Source organism: Pongo abelii, chromosome 2, assembly GCF_028885655.2.
Source record: "Pongo abelii isolate AG06213 chromosome 2, NHGRI_mPonAbe1-v2.0_pri, whole genome shotgun sequence".
Taxonomy (NCBI): domain Eukaryota; kingdom Metazoa; phylum Chordata; class Mammalia; order Primates; family Hominidae; genus Pongo; species Pongo abelii.
In genome coordinates, this window is record NC_085928.1 from 176,816,116 (window position 1) to 176,825,639 (window position 9,524).

The window sequence follows — 9,524 nt, forward strand, 5'->3', positions numbered from 1 at the left end:
AGAGGAAGAAAATCTGAGAATAGAAAATGGCGTGATTTATACAGCATAGGATTTTGCCATCTAACCATAAAAAGAAAGTGAAGAAAAATATTTTTTTCTGACTTTGGAAATTTAAGACTTAAGAAATAAAGAGAATAGGAAAAATAATAATTCAAGACAATGTGGCTAAATTATTAGAATCAATGAGAAAGGCTCATGAAATATTCTTTTCAGAGAGATTTTTTAAGTTTATAAATTTCAGATGATAGTAAATTCTGGATAGAGCCATAAGAGTAGTTTACTTAAATGAAGTAAAAATAGTTCTCTAGTTATGAAAATTTATATACTTCAAATAATATAATATATATAATTACATAACATACATGTTTTGCTAAAGATTTTTTAATTAAAACTTCTATAATAACTATTAAGGAGTTCATATTACACTATTTTGTAAAAGTGTATCAAAATTTACTCTATCACATGGGTAACTTTTAGCTCATTTCCAGTTCCACTATTGTAAATCACCCATTATATACATATGTGTGTGTGTATAAATGTTTATTTATAATGTTTTATCTGTATTGTGCATTATTTCTCCTGAAAAAAATTCTAGAAATGTAATTTTAAAAATTATGACTAATATTCATGTACAAATTGTCAAATATCTTTACAGATAGGGTTAGGCCATATACAAATGGAATCTCACTGGTATAGGATAGAAGACTTCCATGCATTACACTTTTCCCATCATTAATTCATATTACTTTTGGACAACTTATGCTAATTTGAACAACATATTAATTACTTTCTTATAGATTATGTTATTCTTATATAATACAAGTTTTTTAATAACTAAATATATGTCTTTTAAATATGTTTTCTTGAATGTCAAGCGTATTTTTGCTCCATCTAAATTGCTTAATTTTCCAATGATAGTCATTTGAAACTATTTTTCAGGAACCCCAATTATTCTTATTTTAAATCACATTTCTCTTTAATTCATAACAAAGATTCTTCTCCATCATTTTAACTATCATTTCTCACTGTCTATTCAAATAAAGGCAACCCAAATATCAGTCTTTAAAATCACTGATTAAATCTTCATCCTCAACTCATGTCTTTCTTCCTTTAAAGTATTTATTGGATTATAGTTTGGGTTTTGTTTCATTCATTCATTCATTCATTCATCTATCTATGTATCCACTCATATAATTCAAAAATCAAAATATTTGAGAATACATATGTAATGAGCAGAATTGTACCCTTTCGAAATTCATATGTTGAAGGCCTAATTCACAATGTGCTGGATTTGGAGATAAGGCCTTTAAGAAACTAATTAAGGTTAAATAAAGTCATAAAAGTGGGCCTCTAAATCTTATAGGATTAGTGTCCTTACAAGAAGAGTTAGAGACACTGAAGATCTCTTATTTGTCTGCACATGCTCACAAAAGAAAGGTCATGTGAGGACACAGTGAGAAGGTGGCCATTTGCAAACTGAAGACAGAGTCCTCACCAGAAACTAACCCTTCTACCATCTTGATCTTGAAATTCCAGCCTCCAGAACTGTGAGAAAATAAATTTCTCTTTTTTAATCTATTCTGTGGTATTTTGCTTTGGCAGCCTTAGAAAACTAATGCAACATGCAATATAAACTCTCCACACTCCACCTTCTAGCCCCCTAATTCATTTACATAGAGGCAGCAATTTTATTAATTTTAGAGTTCTTCTAGAAATATTTGTTGCATGTATAAGTAAACATACACACATTCATATCTTTTCATTTTTTTTAAATGATACAACACACTACCTGCACTGCCATTCACATTGTTTTTTATTAAGCTGTATAAATTAGCCACCATTTATAACTGTAAAAAAAAGGAGATTTCTCATTAATTTCTTTTTTTTTTTGAGACTGAGTTTTGCTCTGTCACTCAGGCTGGAGTGCAGTGGCATAATCTCAGCTCACTGCAAGCTCTGCCTCCTGGGTTCATGCCATTCTCCTGCCTCAACATCCCAAGATTGCTCATTAATTTTCAAGTGGCTTATGAAGTCATCAAAATTTATTTAGCCATTCCTCCAATAATAAAATTTTATTTTCAGTATTTTGCTACTAAAAATTTGTTAGACTGCAAACATTTTATATGTATCATTTCCTACTTTGCAAATATATCTGTAGTATAAACTTCTAAAAGGAGAATTTTTTTATCAAGGATTTTAGTACTCACAATTTTTATAGAAATTGCTAGTCTTCTATATGGGATTATCTTAATTTACACTTTCTCCAGAAATATGCACAAATTTCTATTATCACAAACACTTTCTGTTACTAAACTTTTAGATATTTGAAAACATATGTGAAATGTAATAATTCGTATGGTATTTATTTATATTTTTATTACTCTTAGTAAGGTTGAACATTTATGTTCAAGAGATGGAAATAAAATTGTTGGCTGGGCTTTTCTCCCTTTTCATATTTTAATATGCTATTCAATATTTTCCTGCATAAAACATTGTCAAAAAATTCATCTATCTTTCATTTTCTTTTTTTTTTTTTTAGATGTTACTCTCTCTTTTTTTTATTATTATTATACTTTAAGTTTTAGGGTACATGTGCACAATGTGCAGGTTAGTTACATATGTATACATGTGCCATGCTGGTGTGCTGCACCCATTAACTCGTCATTTAGCATTAGGTATATCTCCTAATGCTATCCCTCCCCCCTCCCCCCACCCCACAACAGTCCCCAGAGTGTGATGTTCCCCTTCCTGTGTCCATGTGTTCTCATTGTTCAATTCCCATCTATGAGTGAGAACATGCGGTGTTTGGTTTTTTGTCCTTGTGATAGTTTACTGAGAATGATGATTTCCAATTTCATCCATGTCCCTACAAAGGACATGAACTCATCATTTTTTATGGCTGCATAGTATTCCATGGTGTATATGTGCCACATTTTCTTAATCCAGTCTACCATTGTTGGACATTTGGGTTGGTTCCAAGTCTTTGCTATTGTGAGTAGTGCCGCAATAAACATACATGTGCATGTGTCTTTATAGCAGCATGATTTATAGTCCTTTGGGTATATACCCAGTAATGGGATGGCTGGGTCAAATGGTATTTCTAGTTCTAGATCCCTGAGGAATCGCCACACTGACTTCCACAATGGTTGAACTAGTTTACAGTCCCACCAACAGTGTAAAAGTGTTCCTATTTCTCCACATCCTCTCCAGCACCTGTTGTTTCCTGACTTTTTAATGATTGCCATTCTAACTGGTGTGAGATGGTATCTCATTGCGGTTTTGATTTGCATTTCTGTGATGGCCAGTGATGATGAGCTTGAATAATATGACCTTTGTGGTTTGCTTGCTCATTTGTTTTTTTACGTCTACCTATTTTAGCAGATTAGTTTCAACTGTATTTGCTTTAAGTTTATTGTAGAATGCCCTTTTGATACAAACTTTCAAATGTTTTAATTCTTTACAAAAAAATGTCAAATATTTTGAAATGTAGTTTTTAGGTTGCTAGTATTTGGGCTATTTCACTCTGTTTTCTTATATATATAATGTGTATATATATATATTTCTTATATATACATGTATACCTTTGGTATACACGAATTGGCTTTTGTTTACCTAACTTCTCTATTTTTTCTCATTTCTTATTATAACTTTTATTAGTTTTTAAGAAAGTTTCATTCTTTAACCTTCTAGCTTCTTATGTCATTTTTCTTGATCTTTTTAAAAAATATTTTATTTCTCATTTATTCTTCATTTCTGGAATGTTTCCTTTTACTATTTCATAAATATTTCTTGAAGTCTCATGTCTATTTTCTGAGTTTTTATATTTCTGACTTTGTTGTGTTTTTATATTTTTTATCTGTTTTTAGTTTAATTTAAATATAATTTTAATATATGTGGTCATGACTTTCTGACATCTTTTCATTGTCTGTAAAGATGTTATTCTGTTTTTATACTTTGAAAAAAATACTTCTGAATGGAATTCTTGATCTCAATTATTTTCTGTTACTCATTATTAAGCTAGGTTTATTTTCTTGACCTTTTAAATAAGATAAATTGGCCAGGGAAGCTTTTATACTTTCAATTCTCCAGAAATTTCTGTCGTTTTTGTAAAGTGATTAAAAAAAAAAACCCTCTATTTTCTGACATCTCTCAACTTTGTTACATATTCCCCTCTTATGTGATCTTGTTCCTTTGTCCCTATTGCATCTGTCCTGATTAGTTAGAAAAATATCACTAGCAGTTTCTCCTTAGTGTGAGACTCTTTCATGGTTCAGCTGGTTAATTTTCAAAGTTCTTTTTTTTTTTTTTTTTTTTTTGTAGACGGAGTCTCGCTCTCGCTCTGTCGCTCAGGCTGGAGTGCAGTGGCGCGGTCTCCGCTCACTGCAAGTTCCGCCTCCCGGGTCCACGCCATTCTCCTGCCTCAGCCTCTTGAGTAGCTGGGACTACAGGCGCCTGCCACCACGCCCGGCTAATTTTTTTTTTTTTGTATTTTTTGTATTTTTAGTAGAGACGCGGTTTCACCATTGTAGCCAGGATGGTCTCGATCTCCTAACCACGTGATCCGCCCGCCTCGGCCTCCCAAAGTGCTGGGATTACAGGCATGAGCCACCGTGCCCGGCCAATTTTCAAAGTTCTTAAAGACCAAATGATCCCAAATCTTCAAGCATGATTCCAGATCACCAGTACTTGCCCAAAATTTAAGTGTAGATTGCTTCTCAGTTAAATTGTTTTCAAACTGCCCCAGTGTACATCCTAGTGAATATCTGTATGATATTTGGGGCAGGATGCTACTCTTTGTATCCCCTCCAACATGTCTTCATTTTTGTGATGATTTAATTTTTATAACTTTTTTTTTTGTTTTCCTTCTTCAGATTTCAGTATATCCTCTTGTCTTTGCATTTCTTTCCTAACTTTGTGTATTTCTACAATGTGGATTTGTTTCTCAACTACAATCATCTTGTTACGTTTTTACAAAATTTATAGAAAAATATTTAGTTTTGGTTTTCATTTTTTTTCCCTTGGAATTTTTTTCTTGTGAATATTTTTTGTTTATGATTTTCTTTTCCTTTGCTCTGACAGTGTATTTGTAGATACAGTCATATTTCCTGAAGAAAGTAGGTTTTTCTGTTTTTAAAGACTCTAATTCCCTTTACAAGCAATGACATCATAGTAGAGAATTTGCTGTTTAATAACAGGCTGCCCTCTATTTCTATGTTAGGGCTTCACAGTGAAGAAAAACAGAACTCATGTTTTAACCTCATGCTTGCTGGGTGCACTTACCAACAGCTTCATTAAATTTCTAGATTCTTGCAAAAGGTTTATTTTTGCAGTCTTCATGTCAACTGTAATTGTTCTCTTTACTGTCCTCACAACAGAATAAAATACATCAAGGAGAGCTTGCCAGGAGTTATGTTAAATTGGAAGATTTTTGATAATTATTTTGTAAACCATGTTTTTGGGAAAGTTGTGTGCCAGTGAAACAAACACTCATTTAGTGCTTGTTTGTACCTAGATAAAGATACAGACTAACATTGAATGTAATAGTGAACAGCAAAGAAAAACTTTTAACATTCAAGGATTTTATATTAATGGGAGAAGATATATATAAAGAAAGAAACAGTTAGCTAAGATGCACTCCAGAAAGCTACTTAGAGAAAAATTAAGCATGGTAAGGGTGATAGGGAAGCCCTGGAGATTGATTAGGATTGCTGTTTTATATAGGGAAAGCAAGAAAAACCTCAGTAGTAGATTAAAAGTTGAGCAGCGACAGGAAAGAAGCAGAGGTAGCCATGGAAACAACTGTTGAGGGCTTACACCTTAGGAGTCTAAGATTCTACTCTGCCTTTAAGGTATGTTTATGTGCGTCCTGTCCTAGAATTTTATAAAGTTACTATTCTTGACCCTTTTTTACTTTATAATTTAATTGATCCTTTAGTTATAGGTCTCATGTTTTTCTACTTTTACATTATTTTAATACTAGATTTAGATTGATACTTTTTTTTCTGGTTACAATATGATTTTCTGTATTACTGACTATGGAAACTTTCTGATACATTATCAGAGAGTTTCCAAAATATTATTTAAACAAATGTGTGATAATTATTTATTCTTTATTATAGGTTGAATTGTGTCCCTTAAAAAGAGATGTTGAAGTTCCAATCCCCAGTACCTGAGAAATGGGTCAGATTTAGAAATAGGATTGTTGCTAATGTAGTCAGTTACAATGAGGTCATTAGAGTGGGTCTTAATTCAATATGACTGTTGTCTTTATTAAAGGGGTAAATTTGGAGACAGAGACAGACATGAATAGAGGGAAGACAATGTGAAGACATACCAGGGAGAAGGTGACCATGTGACAGGAGTGGTGCTCCTACAAGCCAAGGATTGCCAATAAACTACCAAAAGCAAGAAAATTCAGGGCAAGATCCTCCTCCAGAGGCTTCAAAGAAAGCATGGCCCTGCCAATACCTTGATTTTGGATTTCCAGCCTCCACAGCTGTGAAAGAATAAATGCATGTTGTCTTAAGCCACCTAGTTTTTGATATTTTCTTATGACCTTTCCCTAGGAAATTAGTATATCCTTGTATATCTTGCATTTTCTTTATGCCTCACTGAGCTATGCCAACATAGAAATAGAAAAATGCAATTTTTTAAAATTTTTATTCCCATCAGCTTACAAAATCCTTCCTCCTTTTATTTTACTTATTTCACAGCTTTGGAAAGGTCCTTGCTTCCTCTGAGCCTTCTACAGATACAGCAAGAACCCATTGGTCGAGGTGACTCATGGCTTTCTCCTATAACTGGAGTATCTTCTGGCCAGGCCCATGGAGGAATACTCCCTAATAACCAAATGCTGAGGCATTCATTCATTATCTTTAAAGCAGTGCTTCCCAAACTGTAACATATATATTAATATAAATTACCTATTGATCTTGTTAAAATGCATAGTCTAATTGAGTATTCTGATTGAATATTTTATATTTCTAATAAGTTACCTAACAATGCTAATGCTCATGTTCCAAGAACTGCATATTGAGACACAAAACTCTAAAACTTGACCTAATAACTCAAGTCATAAACCCAAGTATTATTCTTAACTTCCTCAGCCAAAACTACTTCCAGGTTAAGCAGCAGTTTTCTGAAATTTTGAAAAATGGTACTTCTCTAGATGTTGAAACTTGAAAAAGATATTCTATTGGTGAATAAATTAAAAATAGATGCCCCACTTGGTTGGATATTTTAGGAGAAAACACAGCTTCTGTTGGAATATATAGTTCTAACAGGACTCAAGGACTGGAAAATTAAACAAGAGCTGCATTTCAGTCTCCACTTTCCTTTTACTCAAATGTCTTTAAAAGGCACAACTTGCAAAAAGCGAGGCCTATCCCTTCTCCACCTTCCTGCTCATCAAGAGCAATCAAGTTATGTCAAGTATAATTCAAATATTCTCTTTAATCTATCTTCTCTTTCGTTCTTGACTCATTCAGACATTAATCGCATGTAATCTAATTACTTATCTTCAATCACTTACCCTGGAAAAATATTTTCTTTATTGCAACCATATTTACCCTTCTAAAACATAACTCTGCTTATCTTCTTCCTCTCCTTAAAAATGTATCAAGAGTACACACCATTATTAGTCCATTCTCATGCTAATGTGAAGAGGTTCCCAAGACTGGGTAATTTACATAAAGGAAAGAGGTTTAATTGACTCACAGTTCAGCATGGCTGGGGAGTTCTTAGGAAACTTCTAATCATGGCAGAAGGCACCTCTTCACAGGGTGACAGGAGAATGAGTGCCAGAGAGGAAATCCCAGACACCTATAAAACCATCAGATCTCTTGAGATTCTCTTACTGTCATGAGAACAGCATGCGGGAAATACTCCTCATGATCCAATTACTTTCCAGTGGGTCCCTCCCAGGACTTGTGGGGATTATGGGATCTACAATTCAAGATGAGATTTAGGTGGGGACACAACCAAACAATATCAACACCTTCAAGGTAATAACCTACAAATCCCTCAGCATGACATAGAAGAGGTTTTAAAGTACTACCCTAAATATGACTTAAGGTTGACTGTACTTCTTTGGTTTCTATTTCCCTATATCTCACCTGTGTATTTGCCTAGAGTTTCTGGCCACTATTGTGGTATACCAGGTGTGGTGGAACTTAAATTTATCATGCCCAGGCTAGGTTGGCAAACAAAATAAGCATACTATAGTCCAATGGAGAGAATTATAATATCAAGAGGCTTTGCTACAAGTGAAAGCTTGCATGTAATAATAGAACTTAATACTAACCTTCAATGTAGTTATTCATTAGATTTTGTTAGAGTCTTAACACAGTTCACAAGTAAAAACAAACAAACAAAAACATGTTTATCTATGATACTGTAAAAGACAGTGTCTGTGACTCATTAAAATGGGTGATGTCTTCCTGGGCACAGAGCCAGACTCCATTTCTTACTCTCACTTCTACATAAGTATAGCCATATATCTAAGTTCTAAATGATGTGTGCTACATTGTTACAATGCCTCCTAGTGCATTATATCTCTGTACATCTCCATTGCTTTACAAGGTGACTTTACAACTCTTCATATCAAAAGATGGAGTTCATTTCCAACCTCTTTTAATTCAGACTGGCCTTGGGACTTCTTTTGAGCAACAAAATATGGCAGGAATAATGTTGTTATCTCTGCAGGATCTTGCAGCTTCTGTTTGCATCCTCCACCTTCCACTTGCATTTTAGTCTTTCATTTTAGGGTTCTCCAAAGCATAGGCATTGCTTTTCTATGCCTATGCTTTGGAGAAGCCTAAAATGAAAGACTACTTGACCAGGTCCCAACTGATCCATCAGCTGAATGCAGCCAATGACTTAGCCAAAACAAGGCTAGCAGAAGATCAACTCAATCAAATCATGAAATTGTGTGTATCAGGGGAAACAGTGTAGTTGTTTTGGGACATGGAGTGTTGGAGTGATCCTTTACACAGTAATAGATACAGAAAGTGACATTTCCAAAAATAATTGTACCATTTCCAGAACTGATCCAAAATACTCTCCTCCTTTTCTCATTAGCTGGAATGGAGATGATTCCCAAAAGACCTTAGAAGGCATTACTGAAGATAGCAAAGCCTCCCAGAGCCTGATTTCTGAGTGATTGTCCATTGCCATAGTCACCAGGTAAGTTCAGAACTGCAAGAAATAAAAAGTATATTTTAGTCATTTTACATTTTGAGTTTTAGTACAGAATTTAACTTACACTAAGTAATATACAAGCAGTAATACCATTAATATAATCTTCGGCATTTGTTTAGCTAATGTCTCGTTTCAGAAGCATTTTATTTACAAAGAAACAGCTTTTGTGAAAAATTATTGGTTCTTATTTATATATAATCATATTTGCAATATAAATTTTTTTTTCACACTAAAACATTTTGGTAAAATAGAGAAAAATTCAGGATAAGAAAGCATTTACCTATAATTCCATACTTGCATGTTTTATTTCTTGCATATGTGCATTT

The 9,524-nt window shown here is 33.5% G+C and overlaps 2 long non-coding RNA genes across 2 annotated transcripts in view; one reads left to right on the plus strand and one right to left on the minus strand.

The window, feature by feature from the left end:
• The window catches only part of LOC129058708 (uncharacterized), a 67,915-nt gene extending 59,971 nt beyond the window's left edge, over positions 1-7,944 (minus strand). The window contains exon 1 of the long non-coding RNA XR_008524013.1: positions 7,717-7,944. This is a non-coding gene — a long non-coding RNA (uncharacterized LOC129058708). The remainder of the gene's footprint in view (positions 1-7,716) is intronic.
• Positions 5,820-9,524, plus strand: part of LOC129058710 (uncharacterized) — a 32,889-nt gene continuing 29,184 nt past the window's right edge. Inside the window, exons 1-2 of the long non-coding RNA XR_008524015.1 lie at positions 5,820-5,849; positions 9,079-9,183. This is a non-coding gene — a long non-coding RNA (uncharacterized LOC129058710). The remainder of the gene's footprint in view (positions 5,850-9,078; positions 9,184-9,524) is intronic.